We start from the raw sequence: 19,866 nt of genomic DNA, 5'->3' as shown, positions 1-19,866 counted from the left end.
TAAAGTGTTACTGGCTCAAGGTATAAGATTCACAGGTCTGCTACTTGTATATTTTATATACCTGGGTGAGGTGTGTATATGGCAAACATAGGCCACGTTGGTCTATCATTACCTAAGGGACCTAATCTCACGTGTTTTATTACATGTGATAGGGCACCATTAAACCAGTTCTGATGCTCCTGATAAGTGAGCAGTATCTCAAGATACTGGAATGCTTGGTACCGTTGAGGTGTGTTTGCAATTCTGTATGTGTGGAATATGAATGATCTTTGGTCTTCCTCAGGAAAGGTGACCCAAGAATAGAATGTTTCTGTTTGGTAAGCTTCATTAGCTTCTACTATGAATGTGACATCCCGCCCTCATCTGTTAAGCCATGCGCTACTAGGTGTAGTGTTAATGCTTGTCCAGCATTCTCAGGAATGATTATGGCGTTAGCCATATTGTGAAATGGGTAAAGAGATGGAACACCAAATGAGGAGCAGATTCCTTTTAAGAGTTCGAGCTCGAACAACCTACAGCCTAATTAGGTGCTCCCCTCTTCGGAGGAGGATCTGCCCCAAGACCACAGACATCTCCGTATAATGGTACTTAGGGTACCTGCTGTATGTGAGACAGTGATAGCCAGGGCATCCATAAATTAGTGCCTAAACACCTTTGTTGGTGGCACCATGTCGTAGTTTGACTCTTGCTCTAGGCAAGATTGCTGGTTCAAAGATGACAGTACTTATGTTTGTAGGTGACTATGCCAATCCTACAACAAATCGCAACTGTCGTCCCAATCCTCCTAGCTCACAAGCAGCACCTCACCAAAAACCCAAACACTAAAAGGTGATTTGTGGCAGCCTTTACGCATGGACTCAGGGAGTGTCATGGTTAAAAGGAGAGTACCCCTTTCTCACATGAACAACATGGCTCAATCAAACACAGGCAATGAAGGAGCTGCAGTAAAGTTTCAATAGGTTTTATTTAGCACAACTGCAATCTGCGATAAATTGCATGGGCTACAATGATTAGGATAATGAACAGTGCAAGAAACAGAATGGTAAAGACAAGAGTCATTAATACAAAGACTCCCACCATCTTGCAACGACTTGAAATGACATGCGATATAGTAAATGTCCTAATACCCTAATGTCATGTACCTAACCTCTAACCTAAAAGAGAGCTAGGTGTGATAAACCTAATCTGCCAATGCCATGTCCATGAGAGGAGCCCCCACCCCTTGTTACCTTGGAAAGAGGTCTCTAGCTCAGACTTCATAGGGACACAAAGACTGGGTCAGCGTCACGGTGACGTGCAGCATTGATAGCAGCCATGGCATCTGGTCTGAATCCCTCTGACTATCTGTCTAAGTGAGATGCATTTATACAGATCTGCTCGGACTCCTGACGTAGGTCTGTTCCCAAACAATATATAACAAGACATGCTTGGGATTGTACTTTATATAAACAATTCCCTCGAAGGCGTGAAGAGGGAAAGTACCTAGTGTGAACACCTTCAGTTTGTTTATCTTTGTCGCTTGATATTGACACCTTAGCACGGTGGCGCTGATAACATGGAACTAAAATATTGGCCTAACTAGAAACATGGCATCCATCTTAAAAGATATAATTAAATAAATGCACTAAAATAGAGCAAGCTAAGTAGGGTAAAAGTCACTAGGTGACAGGGGCACGAGTCTGCAAGACAAAGGCTAAGCTAACTCCTGTTTCCCATTAAAACAAACTAGGATTCACTACAACTGGAGACAAATTATGATATTAAATCGCAGTAATACATTCTTCCTGCTGTTTTCCTCACATGTGAAGCATGGACCCTGCGGCAATATCAATAGTATGGTGTCAAACAGGTAAACTGGTGGCACCTTGTACTACTACAAAGTTTATAATGATGGCAATGCTTCACCATGTACTTTTAGAGCTGCAGTTTCTTTGTTTATTCTAATGTGTGGGACAGGCCTTCTTTGTATCCATGCCAGAAATGGGCAGTTACTGTCAAGCTCTGACCAGAAATATTAGTACTTTTGCAACAACTAACAGAGGGCCACGTGACCGCCAGTGGTACACATTAGCAGAAATTGTATTCAATACAGCTACACAAAGCTGAAGAGACAGAGGTGTCAAGACAAGCTTTCATAGTGTCTGCTCACAACAGTGCAGCCTAAATGTCAATCACCCACGCGAGCAAGTTGATGATCATGGGTTCTGTCATGGTCAGACATACTTTTGTCAGTCTTGTAATCATCAGGGAGTGCAATCCATTTAACAGAAGTAGAATAATGGATATGAAGCGCACAACGAGCCAAAGTATCATAGGAACCTACTTAATATTCAAGTGTAGGTCTCTACATTACATATTGCTAATATATGTTATATCCCAATATTATGGACTCTGAAAAAGGTAGAGTAGTCCTGCTCAGATTTCGAACGCACACAGTGTGCAGCATAAGGACCTTGCACCTCTTGGGTGTCTTCCTCCGACAGGACAGCACAGACACTTTTCGGAACAATACTGCAACTGCAAGACAAAGATTCTCCACTTTGTTTAGTTGCTATGTTTTAACTTTTGTGGACCCAGTTCTGAAATGGTGGCAAACTGGAGAAATACGTTCAATTAAATAAGCAAATTGACATTGCGCACCGGAGGAATCCACTCCAATGGGATACAGTTGGCAATACACTATTACTCGGCTATAGCCCACTATAGCACATAAGGCTGTTCAAATCTACAGTATGTACCAGTGAAAATGACACAAGCTCTGACCAGCTGTTTCTGCCTGAACAGTACAATGGGTGTTAGGGATGGGTTAGCACTGTTTTTTTTTTGTTTTTTTTTTAGCATAGAGGCATTTAACTGGTCCAATATTGCATGCAAAAAGTACTTATGATGCAAGCAGAGCTGAACTCTGCAGCAAGGGGTCATAAATCACCAGTGCATTTCTTTTAGCAGTACCAAGATACGGAAAAATCCTTGGAGAATACACTTTGATAAAATATCTAATAACATTTATTGGAGATGGTCTCTGTCCATAGGACATCGCTGCACTCCCATATTTCCTTCTCGAAATCGGAATGCAGGTTTTTTTTAATGAGTTGCTTCAAAAACCCAGGGTAATGAGAGCTTCTTGTTGCAAGAATCTTGCCTTTACTCCCATGTAAACTCTGCTACTGATGCTTCAACGTATAATTTTAGTAGGCGTCTGTGCATCCTCGCATCGTAGGAAATACAGCTGAGTGAACCTACTCCCCTTGCCCAGTCTCATGTCTTTTGTCTCATTTAAATACTAGCATTTGCAATGTAATGGGTCTTGCATTTGCTCGAGTTAGAGCTATTAGCGTTGTAAATTCCTAACTGGACTTTTCTTGCCACATAAATTGAAATTGAAAAGTAAAACCGTTGACATAAGCAAGTAAATTCAAAGCACCACAGCCGCCATGAGTGAGAAGGAGAGACACAAAAGGAATAAGAAGTTTGCTCGCAGTCAAACATATCAGCAAAAGTGCAATTCTATGTCAGGACCGGAGGCTCGGATTATGCTTTCTCTTTCTTTTACTAACTTTCACAGCAGCCAATTACAAAGCGTTTAGAGAAAAAACTACATTTCCCAACATTGGAAACCATCAGTCACATGTACCAATCACTATACGTGACCTCCACACATAAGAGGCCTGAACCCCAACGTCACTTCCTCTTTCTTTGCTGCTTCGCAGCAGATAAGTGACTTTTTATTATTCTCTACATTTCGTTGTGATTTATAGGCGTTGTGTACATTAGATCTTTATATTTAGTGTCGCGATTCCGCGCGCTGGTTATTTCAACGTTTCAAACACTGTTAGGAATTGTGTTTATGTTGAAAAACGTAGCGGGAGCACCGCGCGCGCTGAGCGCAGTCTGTTTTCCCTGTTAATATCGATTTTGGCAAGCACGCGTCTTTTTACGAGCCGATCCATTCCCTTGGGGTTTTTCACGCGGATCGGCTCGTAAACTGCAGCGCTCATAAAGACAATTATTTTATTGGCAGGGCAGGCTGAAAAGGTGCATCCCTCACGCCCAGTCAGTGTTCTGCTGGGTTGTAAAATCAATATAGGCTCAGCCTAGAGTGTGTTACAGGCGGCTCCATTTTAATACATTAATTCAGTTTATTACTTAGGTATTTTGCCTGTTAAGGGGTTTTCCACTCCCCCTGAAAATTAAACGGTGTCTGTTTCACCATGGCACAATGGAATGAGGATGAGACAGAATACTTCCCTGATGATTCTGTAGAACAGTTAGAAGTTAATTTAGTGGAGACACTTGACTCTAGAGTGCAGCAATCGGTGAATGATGCCTTGGTGAGAGCATTAGGCCCCTTCTTCGGGCAACTTCTAGAATACGCTCACTCTCAAGGCTGGGTGCCAGGTCAGTCCTCTGATAATCCTGAAAAAGTCATCCTTATAAACGCCTCCAAATCTAAGGCGAAAACAAAAAATATTGTTATTGAAGGGGAACCGAAGAAAGGTTTGGACAGATCATGGCGCTCTTGTCAGGACAAACTCTTAGATATGTCAGGACCGCTTACTAAGATTCTGGAGTTGGCTGCTAACTCCAAGGAGTCGGGCATTCCTGTAGATACCGACTTATTACTGGGTTGGGCTCAACGTGCAATTTGCCAACTGGGCAACACTAATTGTGCCATATCAGCGGAGCGCTGAAAATCAATACTTATGCGCATGGACCCTAAATTAGTAGACCTCGCGATTTCTGAGGCTGGGCCTTCTGCTGAAGGTCTCCTTTTCGGATCTTCCTTTATCAAGGAACTCGCAAAATTTTGCTCCACCTTTTCTACACTGGATAAAGCCCAGTTATCTCTCAAAAAGGTTTTCAGATGAGGCCTTTTTGTCAGGGCCGGGCGTTATGGTGGACGAATGTCCGGTCGAGGTTCCTATAACAGTCCCCAAAACTATTACCCGAGAGGAAGGGGTAACTGGTCCGGGGATCAGTCAGATAACACCTTCTACTCCACCAGAAACAGAGATGGCAGACCCAGGTTCCGCAGAGGACATCGCAGGGGACAGCAAGGTGCAATCCAGGACGCCTCCTATTCTGGTAAGCCTCATTCAACCATCTCAGGTTATTCTTGGGGGAAGAGTGGGTTTATGCACTCGCAGTTGGAGAAAGATTTCAGGAGATCCTTGGGTGCTTCAGACAGTTTCAGGTTTTCGTTTGGAATTCCTCAGCACTCCCATCCAAGTTACTCCTCTGGCCCAAATGTATTTTTCCCTAGAAAATCAGACGTTTATAGATACAGAAGTTCAAGCACTGTTAAACAAAGGAGCTGTCTTTTTTCAACTCCACACCCGACAGGGTTTTGCAACCCTATTTTTGTCGTCGACAAGAAAGGGGGAGGTCATCGTCTAGTCTTGAATCTGAAAGATTTCAATTCCTGGCTAGTTTACAGACACTTCAAAATGGAAGGAATCCATATGTTAAGAGACATTTTAATAGAGGGAGACTGGATGGTAAGGTTAGATCTGAAAGACGCATATCTCTCGATTCCGATTTTTCCTCCTCACAGAAAATTCCTTCAATTCCATTGGAAGGGTCGTTGTTTGGAGTTCACAGCCCTTCCCTTCGGTCTGTCCTCAGCACCATGGTGCTTCACGAAGTTGTTGAGACCAGTGGTGGAGTATTTGAGAACCAAGGGGGTTCGGTTGATAATTTACCTGGATGACATACTTTTGATGGCCCAGGACCCATCGACAGTTCTAAAACATTTGAACTGGACAGTCAATCTATTGCAGGGCTTGGGGTTTCTTATCAATGCGCAGAAGTCATTGTTGATTCCGACTCAAGTGATAGAGTTCTTGGGCTTCAAGATAGATTCTATTCAAGCCCAACTAGTTCTTCCATCTCTAAAGATTCGAAACATAAAGAGGGAGATGAGAGCGGCTTTAGCAAGCCCGAGTATTTCCTTGAGGAGCATTGCCCGTCTAGTGGGCCTGCTGGCTTCATCTATTCAAGCAATCTTCCCAGCCCCGCTGCATTATCGTGCGTTACAGAGGTTAAAGATCAAATATGTGAGCCAGGGTTGGAGTTACTCGACCTTAATCCCTCTGTCCGAGGAAGTCAGAGAAGAGATTCAATAGTGGTTACACCACATGGAAGCCTGGAATGGCAGAGCCATCTTCGGATCTCATCCGGAGGTGGTGATAGAGTCCGATGCCAGTCAGTGGGGATGGGGAGCCCGCTGCAGATCGGTAGTGACAGGGGGGCGTTGGTCGCCGTCGGAACAATCCCTTCACATAAACTGCTTGGAACTACTAGCTGGATCTTTTGCAATAAAGAGTTTATCCCCCCTCAAGACAGATTGTTGCATTCTGTTAAGGATGGACAATGTGTCGGCAGTTCGGTATGTCAACAAATTGGGGCGCACAAGGTCCAGAATTTTAGCGGAGATAGCCAAGAGCTTTTGGCATTATTGTCTGGATCACAGATTAGTGATTGTAGCAGAATATCTGCCGGGGGCCCAGAACACGGTAGCAGATTGGTACTCCAGGTACCTGAGGGATGCCAGCGATTGGAGACTGAATCAGTTTGCTTTTCAACAAATAATCCAGATATGGGGCCCTTGCGAGGTAGACCTATTTGCCTCTCGTCTCAACACCCAGATTCCCAAATTCTTCAGCTGGAGGCCGGATCCGCTAGCCTTGCCAACGGATGCGTTCCTTCAGGATTGGTCCACCTTTCGGGGGTATGCATTCCCCCCATTCCTGTTGATTCCCAGAGTACTATCTCATATCCGGAAACAGAAAGCAGACCTGGTACTAGTGACTCCTGTTAGGAGATCTCAGCCTTGGTTCCCTATTACGCTCCAGTTAGCTTGTGCTCTACCGTTACTCATTCCCCCTCAGCAGGACTTATTGTGGAGTCCGGAAGGCCTTCAACATCCTCTGATTTTCGCGGGGACTTTGACGTTAATGGCATGGATGGTTTCAGGAAAAATTGGGAAACCCCAGGCATTTCGCAACAAGCTAAGGACTTTATCAAGCAGGCCTGGGCGTCTAGCACCCACAAGAGATATGCTTCTGCTTGGCGCCGATGGAATAGTTGGTGTGTGGGAAGAAATATCAATCCTGTGGAATCAAGTATTGATTTAGTGGTCAATTTCTTAGCAAATTTAGCATCCACAGGACTAGCTTATAGAACTATTAACAATTTCAGGTCAGCCATCTCGGCTGGTCATAAGCCTATTGAGGGTAAGCCAGTGGGGGAACACCCTCTGGTTTGCAAATTGTTGAAAGGTATTAGGTTTTCCAAACCTCCCCAGTCTAAGTATAATACCCTATGGGATGTAAATGTGGTTTTAAAATTTCTTGAATCCTGGCCTAGTAATACATTTCTATCTCGAAAACAACTGTCAGCAAAATTAACTATGTTACTTTGCTTGGTCTCTTGTAAGAGAGTTTCTGATGTGAGAGCCTTAGATTTATCTGGCAGGTTATATTCTCCTGAGGGGGTTTCCTTTTTAATTTCCAGGAGGATTAAAATCAATTGTAGGTCAGTATCTTATCCTTGGTATCCAAATAATTCAAAATTATGTGTGGTACAATGTTTAAAAGATTATGAATCAGCCACTGAAGAATTCAGACAGGATATGAACGGTCAATTGTTAATTTCTATTCAAAAACCGTTTAAACCTGTAGCCTCTGCTACTTTGGCAAGGTGGATTAAATGGCTAATGAGTGAGGCAGGTATTAATACTGGACATTTTGGTGCTCATTTAGTGAGAGGAGCTATAGCTTCCAAATCTTTTGGTCTGGGTTCTAGTTTGCAAGATATCATGAAGACAGCTGACTGGTCTTCTGAGAATACATTTCGTAAATTTTACTTTAAACCTGTTGTTGATGTTGCATCTATTGTAATGGATCAGCTTTAAAAGAGCATAATCCGAGCCTCCGGTCCAGACATAGAATAAAAAAAATTCTAGCTGACGCGACAAGAATTTTCAATTCTATTAAGGACACGGAGGCGAGGATTATCCCGCCCGATATGGTTTTTGGGAAATGTATTCAATTGTATAATTGTATTTAGAGATATATACCCACCTTTGAATTGTTAATGAGATACTGATTTGAGTTCTATTTTTATCATTCTTGGGAAAGGTATTATTATGTACCCTTATTTTCCAGGTTCTGATCAGAAGAATTCGTGAAATTCGGTTGAAGATCACTGTTGATGTGGATATCGTTAAGTTTCTAGTTCTGCGCAGAATTTGCTGGGAGACGTTTGCCAGTTCGGTTTGAATTCGCAGTATCGTTTTTTCAAGAGAAGAAGTTCCAGTTTTTATTCAGTTTCGAAAAGGCTTTGTGTTCATATGGTCTGAGGTTTATCTGTGGTTCAAAGAAAGAGGAAGTGACGTTGGGGTTCAGGCCTCTTATGTGTGGAGGTCACGTATAGTGATTGGTACATGTGACTGATGGTTTCCAATGTTGGGAAATGTAGTTTTTTATCTGAACGCTTTGTAATTGGCTGCTGTGAAAGTTAGTAAAAGAAAGAGAAAGCATAATCCTCGCCTCCGTGTCCTTAATAGAATTGAAAATTCTTGTCGCGTCAGCTAGAATTTTTTTTATTATCCATGTAACTGGGTCGGTATACCTAAGGCAGTAATAAAACCTCTCCAAGGAGGGACAAACATACAGCATTTACCAATGAAATCAAAGGATTTTTGAAAGGCAAACCCACGAATGAGTGAAAGTGATGGGCGTGAGGTGGGCGTGGTTAAAAGCTCACATAGCTACCAACACGTCGGGAAAAGCAGCGCTTGCTGGCTGCTATGCTCGACCCAAAAGATATGCAGCAAACAAGTACCTTTGTAGGTGATCCCAATCTCTGAGGACATTCCTTCCTTAAAGAGCCACTTTGGTCCCATCGTAGAATATGTATGTATTTGCGAGTTTAAACCTGGTTTGGGAAAGACTGAAGTGGCTTTACAATTCAGAAAAAAATATTTTTTGCTCGTTTTGAACTTCATGAGCAAGTAACTTTGAAAATTGAGACCTTCACATTCAGATGCGTTAAATTCTTGGCGTAAAGGTCGCTAAGCTTTCATTGTTGTACAAGTCATTGCTACACTTAAGTACTGCACTGCTGCCATCTAGTGTCCAAAACACAATTAATGTTAATAGTTCTAATTTACGCTAATTTGAGACCTTAACCCAAAACAAATCCTAATTTGTCTACGTATGATCGATAGCACAATTTGCACAAACTTCTACAGCTATGTTCAAGTGATTAGGTCTGAGCGAACGAAGTGAAACAGCACACCACTTCTACTTTTCATAAGCGTTAGCAATACACACAGATACAGATACTCCTGAATGATATTCCAGTCAAACCACCGCACATAGGTCATGGATACTAGTAAAAGTACGCAGGGGGCTGTTATAAGGTTAGGGTGTGCAGGATGAAGGGAGAAAGAGAGAACGTGGCTGGCAGGGGGTAGAATGTAACACTCCCTAGTGATTTATCTGAGGCTTGGACAGGCGTTATGCAGCCTTTTCCCACAGTGATTTTACTAGCTGGATTTTCTGGCCAATACAATTGGGTTTGTGGTTCTCTCACCCAGTAAATGCAGGAACACCAGACCCCTTTTTATTGTGCGGGCTGGAATGCTACTCTGGAATTCCACTTGACACAGTTTTCAGGTGGGGCCCACCTCTTTGATGAGCACACTGTAAATGACCTGATTAGATAGAGAGAGCACAACAGCATGAGGTGCCAGAAGCTTGAAAATAAAAAAAGCCTAATTCACCCGCAAGCGTTTTTTGGATTACCTCCATGGTTGAAATGGGCGGGATCAACTGGGAATGGGGAACAACGTTCCCAATCTTTTTTTTTTTTTTTACAATAACAGGTTTCCTACTTTGTGCTAAAAAAACAACAGTTCTAGAATCGGCAACCATTAGGTGCCTCTCTCAGAAAGGGAAGGAGAAGGGTTTCAAACCTTCTCACCAGGGTGGCTTCTCCCTCAAAGAAATATAAACTCGTGTCCTTGTGAGAAAAGGCCTCTTTTTGACATGGTTAGCCCCCACCTTTTTGCCTCATGTGTGATGCAGCCTAGAAATTGTACTGCCCAGGGCCCTTGCTAACCAGGTTCCCTGGACCAGAACTCTTTCCCTATAACTATTGTGATGCATTGGCACAATGTGAGGGCATAGCTGCATGAGCAATATGCCCCCACTGTGTCCTGGCCAAACCTGGGACATAGCGAGTGAACAGATCATCCTTTTTAATACATGTCCTGGACACTGGTCAACATGGGTTTCCCAGTTGCATGATGGCCACGCTGAACTCTGGGTTGTTTGGTATCAAACAACTCAGAATGATAAATCCAAACTAGTACCAATTTGTATTCATCCCTAAATGTACCCAAGGGTGACCTTAGAGGTGTCCCCTGCAAAAGCTAACTACCCTGGCATGGTTGCTGACTGGTTCTATCCAGCCTGCCACCTCCAGACACCCATCTACAAACCTTAGGGGAGAGCCCTATCTCTCTGGTTTGTAGAACAATGCTCTTCCTGGGTGGAGGTGTTAACACCCACTGCCGCAGGGATGTGTGCTGCCCTGGCAGTGAGCTTCAAAGGGCTTACAACCTTCAAAACTTGACTCTGTTGTAATCAATCATTGATTACAACACTGGTGATGATTTAAGGAAGAACCAGCTTGTAAAAGAAGAAAGAAATAGAATCTACAGAAAGTTTAAGGAGGAACCAAATTACAGAGGAAAACCAAGAGGAGAGAGATTGAAAATCTAAGATAAAAACTTAAAGCAAAAGAAACTGGAGATTGAAGCGAAGAAGAACGCCCTGGAAGCCCCACCAATGTATTTTCTACCAGACAGCCTGTACTCAACAGAAGTTAGAGGGCGTGTGGCCTGTTTAACTTCAAGGCAAGCTGTTTAATCTACTAGGTGTGCAGCAAACAGGAAGTGCAGTGGCCTGCAGATTGAGAAGGTGGTCTGCTCAGCTATGCACGGAGCCAGACCTGTTGTACCTTCTTGTATGGACTGGGTATACTGAGGAAATGGTCTGCTGAACTGCGTGTGTACAGAGTTAAAAATGTATGGCACAGAACATATGGTAACCTAGTGGAAAGTCAGTTTGAGGAACAACTGGTTTCATCATTTAAACACTATCTGAAGAGTGATCAGTGAACCTGCGCAGGAGGCACTTGAAGCGATGTGCTTAAGGGCACACATTGTGCGTAATAGTTACAGACTTCCTGTTGACTGGGTGGGTGAGTTTCCCCGCACTGTATTCTGCAAGAGAGGTCATTGGGTATATGATCTGTCTCCAGGAAGTTTCCTGAAAGGAAGACTAGAGCGCCAACCTGGCACATGGGAACAGCTCGTGTGCACTGGAGAGCACGTGTGCCAGTTTTTCATACGAGGATATAGAACTGTGCGTGCATTTAAATGGAATAAAATGTACAGTGGTAATGTATTTTGGCAAGAAGTCACTCACCAGCATGAGTATTTGACTATTCCGGACAATAATTTAACTTTAGATATACTGCCATTTGCATTTTACTCAATACCATACATTGCTTGAGTGTATTTTTCAATGCTGTTATACTGGATTTTAAAGATGTGTTGGGTTGAATTGAGTAATGTTATATTTATGGTGACAATGCTTGCCGCTGCTGAAATGAATTTTTAATGCTGTATTGTAAGGAAATGCCTCCTTGGCATGGTTACCCCCTGACTTTTTGCCTTTGCTGATGCTATGTTTTGAATTGAAAGTGTGCTGAGGCCTGCTAACCAGGCCCCAGCACCAGTGTTCTTTCCCTAACCTGTACTTTTGATTCCACAATTGGCACACCCTGGCATCCAGATAAGTCCCTTGTAACTGGTACCTCTGGTACCAAGGGCCCTGATGCCAGGGAAGGTCTCTAAGGGCTGCAGCATGTCTTATGCCACCCTGGAGACCCCTCACTCAGCACAGACACACTGCTTGCCAGCTTGTGTGTGCTAGTGAGAACAAAACGAGTAAGTCGACATGGCACTCCCCTCAGGGTGCCATGCCAGCCTCTCACTGCCTATACAGGTATAGATAAGTCACCCCTCTAGTAGGCCTTACAGCCCTAAGGCAGGGTGCACTATACCATAGGTGAGGGCACCAGTGCATGAGCACTGTGCCCCTACAGTGTCTAAGCAATACCTTAGACATTGTAAGTGCAGAGTAGCCATAAGAGTATATGGTCTGGGAGTCTGTTTTACACGAACTCCACAGCACCATAATGGCTACACTGAAAACTGGGAAGTTTGGTATCAAACTTCTCAGCACAATAAATGCACACTGATGCCAGTGTACATTTTATTGTAAAATACACCACAGAGGGCACCTTAGAGGTGCCCCCTGAAACTTAACCGACTATCTGTGTAGGCTGACTGGTTCCAGCAGCCTGCCACACTAGAGACATGTTGCTGGCCCCATGGGGAGAGTGCCTTTGTCACTCTGAGGCCAGTAACAAAGCCTGCACTGGGTGGAGATGCTAACACCTCCCCCAGGCAGGAGCTGTAACACCTGGCGGTGAGCCTCAAAGGCTCACCCCTTTGTCACAGCACCGCAGGACACTCCAGCTTAGTGAAGTTGCCCGCCCCCTCTGGCCGCGGCCCCCACTTTTGGCGGCAAGGCTGGAGGAAACAAAGAAAACAGCAAGGAGGAGTCACTGGCCAGTCAGGACAGCCCCTAAGGTGTCCTGAGCTGAAGTGACTCTAACTTTTAGAAATCCTCCATCTTGCAGATGGAGGATTCCCCCAATAGGATTAGGGATGTGACCCCCTCCCCTTGGGAGGAGGCACAAAGAGGGTGTACTCACCCTCAGGGCTAGTAGCCATTGGCTACTAACCCCCCAGACCTAAACACGCCCTTAAATTTAGTATTTAAGGGCTCCCCTGAACCTAAGAATTTAGATTCCTGCAACTAACAAGAAGAAGGACTGCTGAGCTGAAAAACCCCTGCAGAGGAAGAACAGAAGACACTAACTGCCTTGGCCCCAGACTTACCGGCCTGTCTCCTGCCTTCCAAAGAAACCTGCTCCAGCGACGCTTTCCAAGGGACCAGCGACCTCTGAATCCTCTGAGGACTGCCCTGCTTCGAAAAAGACAAGAAACTCCCGATGACAGCGGCACTGCTCCAAAAGATCTGCAACTTTGTTACAAGGAGCAGATTTAAAGACCCCTGCAACTCCCCGCAAGAAGCGTGAGACTTGCAACACTGCACCCGGCGACCCCGACTCGACTGGTGGAGAACAACCAACTCAGGGAGGACCCTCCGGCGACTCTACGACTGTGAGTAACCAAAGTTGTCCCCCCTAAGCCCCCACAGCGACGCCTGCAGAGGGAATCCCCAGGCTCCCCCTGACCGCGACTGTCTGAACTCCATTTCCCGACGGCTGGAAAAGACCCTGCACCCGCAGCCCCCAGCCCCTAAAGAAATGGAACTTCTGTGCAGGAGTGACCCCCAGGAGGCCCTCTCCCTTGCCCAGGTGGTGGCTACCCCGAGGAGCCCCCCCCTTGCCTGCCTGCACCGCTGAAGAGACCCCTTGGTCTCCCATTGAAAACTAAAGGAAACCTGACGCTTGTTTGCACACTGCACCCGGCCGCCCCCGCGCTGCTGAGGGTGTACTTTCTGTGTGGACTTGTGTCCCCCCCGGTGCCCTACAAAACCCCCCTGGTCTGCCCTCCGAAGACACAGGTACTTACCTGCTGGCAGACTGGAACCGGGGCACCCCCTTCTCTCCATTGAAGCCTATGTGTTTTGGGCACCTCTTTGACCTTTGCACATGACCGGCCCTGAGCTGCTGGTGTGATAACTTTGGGGTTGCTCTGAACCCCCAACGGTGGGCTACCTTGGACCAAAAACTGAAACCTGTAAGTGACTTACTTACCTGTTAAAACTAACAATAACTTACCTCCCCCAGGAACTGTGAAAATTGCACTGTGTCCACTTTTAAAACAGCTTATTGTGTTTTATGTAAAAAGTATACATGCTAAAGTAATGATTCAAAGTTCCTAGAGTACTTACCTGCAATACCTTTCAAATGAGATATTACATGTAGAATTTAAACCTGTGGTTCTTAAAATAAACTAAGAAAAGATATTTTTCTATAACAAAACCTATTGGCTGGATTTGTCTCTGAGTGTGTGTACCTCATTTATTGTCTATGTGTATGTACAACAAATGCTTAACACTACTCCTTGGATAAGCCTACTGCTCGACCACACTACCACAAAATAGAGCATTAGTATTATCTCTTTTTACCACTATTTTACCTCTAAGGGGAACCCTTGGACTCTGTGCATGCTATTCCTTACTTTGAAATAGCACATACAGAGCCAACTTCCTACATTGGTGGATCAGCGGTGGGGTACAAGACTTTGCATTTGCTGGACTACTCAGCCAATACCTGATCACACGACAAATTCCCAAAATTTTCATTAGAACTTGATTTTTTGCAATTTGAAATTTTTCTAAATTCTTTAAAGTCCTGCTAGGGCCTTGTGTTAGTCCCTGTTAGCATTTCTTTTAGAGTTTAAAAGTTTGTTAAAAGTTTGAATTAGATTCTAGAACTAGTTTTAGATTCTTAAAAAGTATTCCAACTTTTAGAAGCACAATGTCTAGTACAGATATGAATGTGGTGGAACTCGACACCACACCTTACCTCCATCTACAGATGAGAGAGCTAAGGTCACTCTGTAAGATAAAGAAAATAACAATGGGCTCCAGACCTACCAAACTACAGCTCCAGGAGCTGTTGGCAGAGTATGAGAGAGCCAACCCCTCTGTAGATGGCAACACAGATGAAGATGATAGTGAATTGGAGGAAGATTCCCCCCTACCAGTCCTATCTAGGGAGGACAGGGCCTCTCAAGCCCTGACTCCAAAAGTACTAGTCAGAGATGCTGGCTCCCTCACAGGAGGGACCAGCACCTCTGAAATCACTGAGGATAACTCCAGTGAAGAGGACATCCAGTTAGCCAGGATGGCCAAAAGATTGGCTTTGGAAAGACAGATCCTAGCCATAGAAAGGGAAAGCCAAGAGATGGGCCTAGGACCCATCAATGGTGGCAGCAACATAAATAGGTTCAGAGATTCTCCTGACATGTTGAAAATCCCTAAAGGGATTGTAACTAAATATGAAGATGGTGATGACATCACCAAATGGTTCACAGCTTTTGAGAGGGCTTGTGTAACCAGAAAAGTGAACAAATCTCACTGGGGTGCTCTCCTTTGGGAAATGTTCACAGGGAAGTGTAGGGATAGACTCCTCACACTCTCTGGAAAAGATGCAGAATCTTATGACCTCATGAAGGGTACCCTGATTGAGGGCTTTGGATTCTCCACTGAGGAGTATAGGATTAGATTCAGGGGGGCTCAAAAATCCTCGAGCCAGACCTGGGTTGACTTTGTAGACTACTCAGTAAAAACACTAGATGGTTGGATTCAAGGCAGTGGTGTAAGTAATTATGATGGGCTGTACAATTTATTTGTGAAAGAACACCTGTTAAGTAATTGTTTCAATGATAAACTGCATCAGCATCTGGTAGACCTAGGACCAATTTCTCCCCAAGAATTGGGAAAGAAGGCAGACCATTGGGTCAAGACTAGGGTGTCCAAAACTTCCACAGAGGGTGACCAAAAGAAAGGGGTCACAAAACCTCCCCAGGGGAAAGGTGGTGAGACAGCCAAAAACAAAAATAGTAAAGAGTCCTCTACAGGCCCCCAAAAACCTGCACAGGAGGGTGGGCCCAGAGCCTCTTCAGAAAACAATTCTGGGTACAAGGGTAAAAACTTTGATCCCAAAAAGGCCTGGTGTCGTAGCTGTAGTCAGTCTGGACACCAAACTGGAGACAAGGCCTGTCCCAAGAAAGATACCACTTCTAACTCCCATCCAGCTAAAACTGGAATGGCCAGTCTCCAAGTGGGATCAACAGTGTGCCCAGAGCAAATCAGGTGTCACACTGAAGCTACATTAGTCTCTGAGGGTGGGGTGGATTTAGCCACACTGGCTGCCTGGCCCCCTAACATGCAAAAATACAGGCAGCAGCTCTTAATTAATGGGACAAGTGTAGAGGGCCTGAGGGATACAGGTGCCAGTGTCACTATGGTGACAGAGAAACTGGTTTCCCCTGGCCAATACCTGGCTGGACAAACTTATCCAGTCACCAACGCTGACAATCAGACTAAAGTACATCCCATGGCTATGGTAACTTTAGAGTGGGGAGGGGTCAATGGCCTGAAACAGGTGGTGGTCTCCTCAAATATCCCAGTAGACTGTTTGCTTGGAAATGACCTGGAGTCCTCAGCATGGGCTGAGGTAGAACTGAAAACCCATGCAGCCATGCTGGGTATCCCTGAACTGGTGTGTGTCAAGACAAGGGCACAGTGCAAGGCACAGGGTGAAAAAGTAGAGCTGGAGTCTGGAAGAAAGGCCCAGCCTACCAAGAGGAAAGGAAAGTCAGCTGGGAAACCAGCTGCAACACAGCAAGAAAAAGAGAACCTCTCTTCTCAGGAAGAAGTTCTGCCCTCTGAGGGAACTGAGCCTATGGAGCTGGAACCTTATCAGGTTGAGCTCTTAGGCCCAGGGGGACCCTCAAGGGAAGAGTTGTGTAAGGGACAAGAAACCTGTCCCTCTCTTGAAGGCCTTAGGCAGCAAGCTGCTGAAGAGTCCAATGGCAAGAAAAATGGAACACATAGGGTCTATTGGGAAGATGGACTCCTGTACACTGAGGCAAGAGATCCCAAACCTGGTGCCACTAGGAGAGTGGTAGTGCCTCAGAGTTTCAGAGAGTTTATTCTGACCTTAGCCCATGATATTCCCCTTGCTGGGCATTTGGGACAAACCAAGACGTGGGAGAGGTTAGTCAACCACTTCTACTGGCCCAATATGTCCCAGAAGGTCAAGGAGTTTTGCCTCTCCTGCCCCACCTGTCAAGCCAGTGGTAAGACAGGTGGGCATCCAAAGGCCCCCCTTATTCCACTTCCAGTGGTGGGGGTCCCCTTTGAAAGAGTGGGTCTGGACATAGTTGGTCCACTAGAACCTCCCACAGCCTCAGGAAATATGTACATCCTAGTAGTAGTGGATCATGCTACTAGGTATCCTGAAGCTATTCCCCTTAGGTCGACTACTTCCCTTGCAGTAGCCAAGGCCCTCATTGGTATCTTTACCAGAGTGGGTTTCCCTAAGGAGGTGGTGTCTGACAGAGGTACCAACTTCATGTCAGCATACCTAAAACACATGTGGAATGAGTGTGGAGTGACTTATAAATTCACTACACCATATCATCCACAAACTAATGGCCTTGTTGAGAGATTCAACAAGACATTAAAGGGCATGATCATGGGGCTCCCAGAAAAACTCAAAAGGAGATGGGATGTCCTCTTGCCATGTCTGCTTTTCGCTTACAGAGAGGTGCCTCAGAAGGGAGTAGGATTCTCACCCTTTGAACTTCTGTTTGGCCACCCTGTAAGGGGACCACTTGCTCTTGTTAAAGAAGGCTGGGAGAGACCTCTTCATGAGCCTAAACAAGACATAGTGGACTATGTACTTGGCCTTTGCTCCAGAATGGCAGAGTACATGGAAAAGACAAGTAAAAACCTTGAGGCCAGCCAACAACTCCAGAAGTTGTGGTATGACCAAAAGGCTGCACTGGTTGAATTTCAACCAGGGCAGAAAGTCTGGGTTCTGGAGCCTGTGGCTCCCAGGGCACTTCAGGACAAATGGAGTGGCCCTTACCCAGTACTAGAAAGGAAGAGTCAGGTCACCTACCTGGTGGACCTAGGTACAAGCAGGAGCCCCAAGAGGGTGATCCATGTGAACCGCCTTAAGCTCTTCCATGACAGGGCTGATGTAAATCTGTTAATGGTAACAGATGAGGACCAGGAAGCTGAGAGTGAACCTCTCCCTGATCTCCTCTCATCAGACCCTAAAGATGGCTCAGTGGATGGAGTGATCTACTCAGACACCCTCTCTAGCCAACAGCAGTCTGACTGTAGGAAGGTCCTGCAGCAGTTTGCTGAACTCTTTTCCCTAACCCCTGGTCAGACACACCTGTGTACCCATGATGTGGACACAGGAGACAGCATGCCTGTCAAAAACAAAATATTTAGACAGTCTGACCAAGTTAAGGAAAGCATCAAGGTGGAAGTCCACAAGATGCTGGAATTGGGAGTAATTGAGTACTCTGATAGCCCCTGGGCTAGCCCAGTGGTCTTAGTCCCCAAACCTCACACCAAAGAAGGAAAGAGAGAGATGAGGTTTTGTGTGGACTACAGAGGTCTCAACTCTGTCACCAAGACAGATGCTCATCCCATTCCTAGAGCTGATGAGCTAATAGACAAATTAGGGGCTGCCAAATTCTTAAGTACCTTTGACTTAACAGCAGGGTACTGGCAAATCAAAATGGCCCCTGGAGCAAAAGAAAAGACAGCATTCTCCAACCCTGATGGGCATTATCAGTTTACTGTTATGCCCTTTGGTTTAAAGAATGCCCCTGCCACCTTCCAAAGGTTGGTGAATCAAGTCCTTGCTGGGTTGGAATCCTTTAGTGCGGCTTATCTTGATGATATTGCTGTCTTCAGCTCCACCTGGCAGGATCACCTGGTCCACCTGAAGAAGGTTGTGAAGGCTCTGCAATCTGCAGGCCTCTCTATCAAGGCATCCAAATGCCAGATAGGGCAGGGAACTGTGGTTTACTTGGGACACCTTGTAGGTGGAGGCCAAGTTCAGCCACTCCAGCCTAAGATCCAGACTATTCTGGACTGGGCAGCTCCAAAAACCCAGACTCAAGTCAGGGCATTCCTTGGCTTGACTGGGTACTATAGGAGGTTTGTGAAGGGATATGGATCCATTGTGACAGCCCTCACAGAACTCACCTCCAAGAAAATGCCCAAGAAAGTAAACTGGACTGTAGAATGCCAACAGGCCTTTGACACCCTGAAGCAAGCTATGTGCACAGCACCAGTTCTAAAAGCTCCAGATTACTCCAAGCAATTCATTGTGCAAACAGATGCCTCTGAACATGGGATAGGGGCAGTTTTGTCCCAAACAAATGATGATGGCCTTGACCAGCCTGTTGCTTTCATTAGCAGGAGGTTACTCCCCAGGGAGCAGCGTTGGAGTGCCATTGAGAGGGAGGCCTTTGCTGTGGTTTGGTCCCTGAAGAAGTTGAGACCATACCTCTTTGGTACTCACTTCCTAGTTCAGACTGACCACAGACCTCTCAGATGGCTGATGCAAATGAAAGGTGAAAGTCCAAAACTGTTGAGGTGGTCCATCTCCCTACAGGGAAGGGACTTTATAGTGGAACACAGACCTGGGACTGCCCATGCCAATGCAGATGGCCTTTCCAGGTTCTTCCACTTAGAAAATGAAGACTCTCTTGGGAAAGGTTAGTCTCATCCTCTTTCGTTTGGGGGGGGGGTTGTGTAAGGAAATGCCTCCTTGGCATGGTTACCCCCTGACTTTTTGCCTTTGCTGATGCTATGTTTTGAATTGAAAGTGTGCTGAGGCCTGCTAACCAGGCCCCAGCACCAGTGTTCTTTCCCTAACCTGTACTTTTGATTCCACAATTGGCACACCCTGGCATCCAGATAAGTCCCTTGTAACTGGTACCTCTGGTACCAAGGGCCCTGATGCCAGGGAAGGTCTCTAAGGGCTGCAGCATGTCTTATGCCACCCTGGAGACCCCTCACTCAGCACAGACACACTGCTTGCCAGCTTGTGTGTGCTAGTGAGAACAAAACGAGTAAGTCGACATGGCACTCCCCTCAGGGTGCCATGCCAGCCTCTCACTGCCTATACAGGTATAGATAAGTCACCCCT

Source organism: Pleurodeles waltl, chromosome 1_2 (assembly GCF_031143425.1).
Source record: "Pleurodeles waltl isolate 20211129_DDA chromosome 1_2, aPleWal1.hap1.20221129, whole genome shotgun sequence".
NCBI classification, from domain to species: domain Eukaryota; kingdom Metazoa; phylum Chordata; class Amphibia; order Caudata; family Salamandridae; genus Pleurodeles; species Pleurodeles waltl.
Note: the sequence above shows the minus strand (reverse complement) of the source record.